The sequence below is a fragment of the Gossypium hirsutum genome, chromosome A10 (genome assembly GCF_007990345.1).
Source record: "Gossypium hirsutum isolate 1008001.06 chromosome A10, Gossypium_hirsutum_v2.1, whole genome shotgun sequence".
Classification (NCBI taxonomy): domain Eukaryota; kingdom Viridiplantae; phylum Streptophyta; class Magnoliopsida; order Malvales; family Malvaceae; genus Gossypium; species Gossypium hirsutum.
The window spans coordinates 92892363-92901268 of record NC_053433.1 but is presented as its reverse complement, the minus strand read 5'-3'; the positions used below and the strand labels follow the sequence as shown (position 1 = coordinate 92901268).

The window sequence follows — 8906 nt, the reverse complement described above, 5'->3', positions numbered from 1 at the left end:
GGTCATTTTGCATACATAGAGGTATTATGGTAATTTTGCATACATAGGGGTATTATGGTAATTTTGCATACATAGGGTATAATAGTACATCTAACTATTTCTAAGGTTACCATGCATATCGTAGCCATTACATTTAGCCAGAAACACTTACCGAGTGTTCTTACCAAATTGGGCCCGTTGGCCTATTAACCCAGTTTTGGCCCATTAAGCCCAAAATATTAAAACGTACGAAATCGCGCATACTGCAGTTTTATCACTTTTGATTACCAGTAATAATTACCCATGCATCTTACGAGCATTCGCACACTCGCAAGTGCCCAAAATACCGGCTTTTCGGCATTTCAGCTTTTCGGCTTTTGCCGATCTAGCCTATGAGAGGGTGTCAGTTACACACCTGTTTTTGGGATTTCCTCGATGAGATCTACACACGAACTGCCTACAATCGAATCACTTAATATTACTCCAAATATCGAAATAAAATTGAGTATATAGTCCCTTACCACATTCGGCCAAACATGCCTAAAACCCTTATTGCTCTTACCTTACTGCCGAACTATGGTTAACTCCCAAGATCCGATCATTCCACCTGTCCAAGCCCTTGATCAACCACCTCTAACTCACGTTATTACCAAAACAAAATAGTTATTACGATCCCTTAGGGTTACAAGTCCAAATCGACAATCTCCTTAACTTTTAGGGATTTCGGCTTTTCCTAAAATATGTAAGAAGACTAAGTTTTGGAGAAGACTTACCACCGATTCCTTAGTGAATGATTCCAATGAGTTTCCCACTCGATCCCGATGTAGATCTAAGCCCTCAGATGATAACAAAAGTCGATCTTTCAGTGACTTCAATATTCGACCAAGTCCCTTTTAATGTGGGGTTTTCGGCTTTTTGCAACTTGTGTTTAGAAAGGTAAAATGAGAGGGTTTTGCTATGGTCTTGTCGTCCAAACTTGAGGTTTTAGAGGGCTGGTGAATCGGCCACAAATGATGAAGAGAAGAGATGTGGTTTTGGTTATAAGAAATCGGCACAAAAAGAATCAAGCTTTCGGGATTTCGGCTTTTGTATATAAGGGTGAAGAACAATGATAAGAACGTGGAGATGAATAGAATAATGGAAGGATTCGGCTATGGGGAAAGAAGAAGGAAGATAGATGGAGAGAAAAAAGAAAAGAAAAGAAAGGAAGAGAAGGAAGAATGGTCAGAAAAGAAAAAAAACGGCACAAACACTTCCAAATGCCGAATTTATACCTAGCTTTTGACCTAGCCGAAATTTTCCCCCCTAAAGAAACCCTTGGCCGGCCAACTCTTGCTCCCCAAGAGTCCACTATTCGGCCAACACCATCCTCCTTGATCAGCTCCTAAATCCTCTCCCTTATCCCCTCTTTACTCAATCTCCTGAGCAATTCAAACTCCTCCTGACAGACTTTTACTTCAGTTCCATTACTTACCTTTTCTGTTCATAAAAATTAATCCCTTGTTTTTGCTATCAATGTGACTTGAACCTGGGTCCTCCCCAAGCTTCCACACGCCACTTATAGCCTTCCCTGTGGCGTCACATGCCACTTCACCACTTGCTTCCTTGTGATCCATTTTTCACAAATAATTCCTAAAAGCCCAATTTATCAGAACCCCTTTCTCTTATAGAATTAAATTTAATTAAAACTACCGGGTTTTATCCTAAGCTTGGGCCTTCTAGAGGCCCACCAACATGATTAATCCTACACATAACAAACAGAACACAGAATTTTAAATTTTACAACTTTTATAGAATTCCCGAAAATTGGGGCGTTACAGTTGAGGCGGCAAATAGATTTAATTATTATTAGTAGTATTATTATAACTATATTATTATTATTATTATTAAATAAATTAAAATGAAGCCAAATGTGTGGTAATAATGACATACATGTGTAATTAAAAATAAGCATACAATTGTAAATTATAGATTTAATTTGCTTATTAATTAAGCATAAGATATTTATATTTATTATTTATCATTAGTAAATTAAAAGATATTTATTAGATAAATAATTAAATTATGAGATTTTTGTATAATAAAAAAATTGAATAATGACAATTGTAATAAAAATATTGGTACATTTGTAATAAATAGATATATGTACACTTGTTATAAAATAATTTATTTATTTAATATTAAAGTAATAGATAATTAGATTAAATTATATTATTGTTAATTAAATAATTAAATTATAAGATTGTTGTGTGAAAAATAAAATAAATGATGACAATTGTATGGTATTGATGGTGTACATTTGTATATATATGATTAAATACTTAATAGATGATAAACCATAATTTAAACATATTATTATCCCATGCTCAACACTGTTTTTTGGATGAATTATCCTTAGATTTGGTGAATTCGATGCTCCTAATCCTTTAATTTCATATTTTATACTTTAGAGAGCATAGGAGAGCAAAAAGAGCGAGAAATGGGCCGAAAACGGAGAAAATGGACCCACATGGAAAATCAACACGGCCTGGACTTCCTCACATGGGTAAGCCACACGCCCGTGTCCATTTTGCAGGATCAAAGCACGACTTACACGGGTAGACTACACGCCCGTGCCTATTTAATAGCCTTAACCACGGTCTGGAGCAATCGCATACGGGCGTGTCACACGGGCGTGTCCCTGTCGAGCCCAAGTATAGTCCTATTCAGAAAAGGCCACTTTTGAGGGCTCTTAGGCATTCTAAAGCCTATTTAAACACCTGAGGAGGCACTTAGGAAGACACACGAAGTAGGAAGCAAGGAATTACTCGAAGAAAGTCGATTGATCCATCTCAGAAGTCGAATTATTCATCAAGATTGAAGATCTCCCTTCAATTTCCATTCAAGAGTTTTGGGTTTTCTTTATGTTTTGTATTCATTATTCTTCTGAGATGTTTTCTTTTATAATTATGAACTAAACCCCCTAAATACCTAAGGGGAATGAAACCTAAGACACATCTTGTTATTATTATCTGAATTATATGATAAATATTTGACTTGTTCTTAATTATGTGTTCTTAATTCTTGTCTTAATATACCAGGAATATTGATTAGAGTTAATGCGCTTATTCAGAGTAAATTTGTCATAATTAAGCGGAGTGGTTGCACGCCTAGAGATAAGGTGACAAGATTTTGCCAGATTAGGGTGAAACCTAATAAGGGGATCCATAGATCGAGTTAATGCAACACTAGGACGTTAATTAGAAAGAGATTTCAATTAATCAACCTAGGGTTATACGTTATTAGTCTCGAGAGAGATAATAATATAACTTAGGGATTTCTACGAATCAAGTCAAATGAATAAATCGTCTGATTTAGAGTCAAATAACAAGTGAAGTCTAGGTGGATTTTTCCTTAGGTATTGTCTTAAGCAATCGAATTTTCTAAAAGTATTTTCCCCAAATTTCTATCTCTGCACCCTTAATTTAGTTAATTAGTTTTGATAAACAAATCCCTTAATTTTTAGGCTAGATAATAAAAAGAAAGTAATTACTTGTACTCCTGGTTCCTTTGGGTTAGACAATCCGGTCTTGCTAAAGCTATACTACTGTTCGATAGGTACACTTGCCTTCATCATGATAATAGTTGGTTTCAAGAACGATCATTTATAAATTATATAAAACTTATCGCAAATATCACGAATCAAGTTTTTGGTGCCGTTTTTGGGGAACTAAGATATTAAGAACATTCTATTTTTATTACTTCAGCCATTTTACTTTATTTGCAATTTAAATTTTTATTTTCTTTTCTAATTTTTCTTTTATTCACTCCTGGCAGGTTTCTATAGTGTATGACTAGAAGAAACCCGTCAGGACCATTACTGTTTGATAGTGAGATTGATCACACAGTTCGCAGAAATCGAAGAGAAATAAGGTGAAGCTTAAGATACACAGAGGAAGAGCAAGAGGACGATACTTCAACCACAACCGAGGAGATTGCTGAAAATCAGGAAAATCTGCTACCTCCTGCGATTGCCCCTGATCCAGTAAATCAGAATCCTACTCTACACACTATGTAAGATTATGCTAAACCTACTTTAACAGGAACTGAGTCAAGTATAGTTAGACCTGCTGTTGCTGCAAATAATTTTGAACTGAAACCTAACACAATTCAAATGATACAGCAATTTGTTCAGTTTGATGGTTTGTAGGATGAGGATCCAAACAACCACTTGGCAAGTTTTCTAGAGTTTTGCGATACATTTAAAATCAATGGCGTTTCTGATGATGCCATTCGCCTTCGGTTATTTCCTTTTTCATTGAGGAACAAAGCTAAACAGTGGTTGAACTCGTTACCACGAGGGTCAATCACTACTTGGGAACAAATGACCGAAAATTTTTTATTAAAATATTTTTCGTCAGCTAAAACAACCAAATTACGTAATGGTATCTCTTCTTTTGTGCAGATGGATTTAGAAACACTTTATGATGCATGGGAGAGATACAAGGACCTTTTGAGAAGGTGCCCTCACCATGGGTTACCACTCTGGCTACAGGTTCAAACATTTCACAATGGCCTGAATCCTTCGACTAGACAGATGATTGATGCAGCTACTGGAGGAACTATCAATAATAAGACACCTTAGGAGGCTTATGAATTTATAGAAGAGATTTCACTGAATAATTATCAGTGGCAAGTCATGAGGACAATGCCGACGAAAGCAGCCGACATTTTTAACGTTGATTCGGTCACCATGCGCTCTAATCAGGTAGAACTTTTGAATAGAAAAATTGACGGTTTTCTTGGTTCTTCACAGGTTCACCCAGTAATGCAATGCAATGCAATGCAAGTGGAGGAGAATTGAGCAATTCAGAATACCTATCCTATGGCCACAACATGGAAAACGAGCAATTAAATTATATGGGTAATAACCCTCGACCTCAAAATAATCCTTATAGTAACACTTACAATACAGGATGGAGGAACCACCCAAATTTCTCATTGGGAGGCCAAGGGAATCAGAGACCACCACCACCTCCAGGTTTCCAACAACAACCTTACTAGCAAGAGAAAAAGCCGAACCTTGAGGCGATGCTAACAAAATTTATCTCGGTGTCAAAAACTCATTTCCAGAATACCGAGACAGCACTTAAAAATCGACAAGTGTCGATCTAAGGGCTCGAAAGTCAGATAGGCTAGCTCGCTAAATTGATATCTAAACGAATACAAGGTAGCCTGCCGAGTAACACTAAATCTAACCCAAGGGAGCAACTCAATGCGATTTCCATTCAAGATGAGGAAGGGTTAGTTACATCTGAACCAGAACCGAGGGAAGAAACTGTGGTAAGTAAAGGTAAAGGTGAGGTAGACCACAGCGAGCAGAAACCGGTAAGTAAAGAGTACAAACCACGAGTGCCATACCCAAATGCGACAAGGAAAGACCATACAGATGAACAATTTGGTAAATTCCTTAAACTATTAAAGAAATTACACATTAACTTACCGTATATTGAAGCCCTTTCACAGATGCCAAATGCTGTCAAATTTTTAAAGGAGCTTTTAGCAAATAAGCGGAAGTTGGATGAAATGTCGCATGTGGAGCTAAACGCAGTTTGCTCAGCTATTCTACAGAATAAGCTGCCCAACAAATTAAAAGATCTAGGGAGTTTTACAATTCCTTGTTTAATTGGTAGCTTAGATGTTAATAATGCTTTGGCTGATTTAGGGGCTAGCATCAATGTCATGCCTTACAAAATGTTTAAGCAACTAGGTCTTAGGAAACCCAAACAAACTAGGATGAGTTTCAATTAGTCGATAAAACAATCAGATTTCCTAGGGGTATTATTGAAGATGTACTTGTTAAAATTGACAAATTTATATTCCCAGTTGATTTCGTTGTTCTAGACATAGAGGAGGATAGTAACATTCCTTTAATTTTAGGGAGGCCCTTTTTAGCAACTATTAGAACAATAATTGATGTTGGCATAGGTGAACTCACACTTCGTGTGGGAGACGAAACAATCACCCTTCAAGCTCGTAATTCAAGTAACACATCAAAAATTGAAGGTGGTTGTATCAATTATACTATTAAAACTGATCATGTGATGAAACCTTCCTGGCAGGAAACACGTTCAAAGAACACACCTGAGCCATGTTTGAGTAACGACAAAAGACCTATCTATGAAGAACGAAGGCTACAACTCGAGGAACTAGATGAATGCCGACACATAAATTGAGGACACACGATAAACCAAAACCACGCCATGACGAGCTCAATATCTCACCAAATCAACTTAAGGTTGGAGACAAAGTACTACTAGATGTAACAGACCCTCGTATTGCCACTTCTGAACCTAACGGAGCAATCCTTCTTACGGTACTTAACATTTTCCCATATGGTATAGTTGAGGTAATTCATCACAAATTTGACACTTTTAAGGTAAACAGTACTCGTCTTAAACCTTATTTTGATAAAATTGATAGTAGGGATGAGGAGTGTGAGCTCTTCGCACCACCATGACCATGCAACAGAAAGGTAAGTCGAGCTTAGAATATAAATAAGTGCTTATCGGGAGGTAATCCGAGCACTAACGACGTTAACTTCTTTAAAATTTTAGTTTTAACATTTAATCACTTACTGAGTCATTGAAACACAGGTTTTCTAATCCACACGGCCAGGCACACGGGCGTGCCTTAGGCCGTGCTCACACCATGGGAGTAGACACGGCCGTGCGATATGGCCGTATGAAAATAGGGAAAAATTTTTCCTTAACACGGGATGCGATAAGTTGCCACGGCCGTGCGACGTGGCCGTGGACGAGTCTGTCAAACTAACACGGGCGTGCAACATGCCCGTGTTTATAAACCGTGGTTGAAACTGAGAATTTAGCACGAGCGTGTGACACGCCCGTGCCCATCAACCGTGCTCAAGACTGATAAAATAACACGGGCTTGGACATCTGTACACGAGCGTGGGAGAAGCAAACAAAGTAGAACACGGTCGTGCCCAAATTTGAAAATCACGATAAACACGGGCTGCAATAAGGGCACACGGGAGTGCCCCACGACCGTGTGCCCCCAAATCTATATAAACCCCTCACTATTCATCATCCCCTTCCCCAAAATCCCTAGCCCTAGCCATTGCAACTTCACACGCCCTACCTGCCATGCCCGTGCGCCGATCACAGCATCACCTTCAACGACCCAAAGCTCCTCCCTCTTGCGTTTGTTCAAATTTTCCCTCTATTCTCTTCATTCTTTTACTTATTTCATGATAGTTTGTTTTATTTTGAGTAAATAATCATAGTTATAATGATAGAATACTTATGCTATTTGTTAAGAAATTTGCCATGTTAGTCAATACATTTTGCTGCATTCATCCATTTTTCTTGTTTCTATATATTTCATGCTTACCCACACTAGATTTCATACTTATCAAACCCACATGCATTCATTCACTAGATATTTCTGTTAGCATTACTCTCGTTGTCCTATTCATAGTAATGACTTAATATATTTGATTGGGTTATTTTTTTTAGCATAGTTGTTCTTTAGTACATGACTTCTATGAAGTATCTTTATTAGTCTTACCATGCATATTTTTCCATGCTATTGTTGGGGGGTAATTTTATTTTTATTTCGTCTTGCCATTGCAGGTATACTATGTCAACCTCATGTGGCAAGAAGACTGCTGTCCCCGCTTCGAAGAAAAAGAAATGAGCAACATCATCCTCGAGTTCTACTGCTGAGATCCGTCACCCTTTCCTCCAGTTTCCTTGGGACCTCGGGAGGAACTATTTCAGATATTACGGGCCCGACCCCTAGGTGTGGGCTGCTGCATTGAATGGGCCACACTTGAAGAAATTCAAATGGCCGATGCGGTCCGAGCCCTCCTGACAACTGACCCGTGGGGGCTCTTCTTTGAGATCATCGAGTCAACGTACCTCGAGCTCACAATGGAACTCTGCTCGACCTTCAATCTTCAAGTTGCCATGACAAACTTCGACGATCCTGGAATAGTCCAGTTTCGCCTCGGTGGTCTAGTGCACCTATGTCCCAGACACGGTCTTACACAATGTCTCAGACAAATGTCAAGTTTTCTTAGAAACATATAGAGCTTTTCAGATATTAACATACTATTATACTTTACTCCAGAGATATTCAACAGGCACTCAAGGCCATCCAATACAGATTACAGTTTATATGTGCAGAATTTATTTCAATTAACACGTAATTGTAATTTGACTTACCTCGGATGGATTTCGGATAAAACGAGTCGTCTATTCAACTATTTTGGACTTGCCCCGATCTAAGTCCGACTTTCTTTGTTCTTGAACTAATACAATACAAATTCAACCATTCAATCATTCATTTCATTCAATTTAATCCATATACACATATTTAGGGCACTTTACATTTTAGCCCTTACATTTTTACACTTTGACAATTTAGTCCATTTTTCACAAAATCACCAATATGTAAAATTTCTTTACAACAAGGGCTAGCCGAATTTTCATGGCTTCTATATAAGCCCCTACAACATTTTCAATTCACAATTTAGTCTTTCAAAACCTCATTTTCAAAATTTAACCCAAATAGCTCAATTTCATCAAAAGCTCAAAGACAAAACTTATGAACCATCTACCAAGCCTTCATAATTCATTCAAAAAACATCACAACACTCATGATATCAACAATGGCATTTCGTGAAATCTTTAACAGAAACAAAAATTCAGACATGGGCTTTGAAGAACACGAAGCAACGGTCACAGAAACGTAGAAATTATCAAAAACAGACAAAAATTCATACCTTAATTAAGGATTAAGCTAGCCGAATATCAAAACCCCAATTTGATTATTTTTTCTTGCTTCAATCGGCCAAGAGAATGGTAAAAATGAATACCATTTTATGTTATAATTATTTAACATATGTTTAATTTACAAATGAC

The 8906-nt window shown here is 37.5% G+C and overlaps 1 non-coding gene across 1 annotated transcript; it reads right to left on the bottom strand.

The window, feature by feature from the left end:
- Positions 1-4390: 4390 nt before the first annotated feature.
- LOC121209046 (small nucleolar RNA R71) lies at positions 4391-4497 on the bottom strand. The gene has a single exon (XR_005904164.1). It is a non-coding gene; the product is annotated as a small nucleolar RNA R71 (small nucleolar RNA).
- Positions 4498-8906: the final 4409 nt, after the last annotated feature.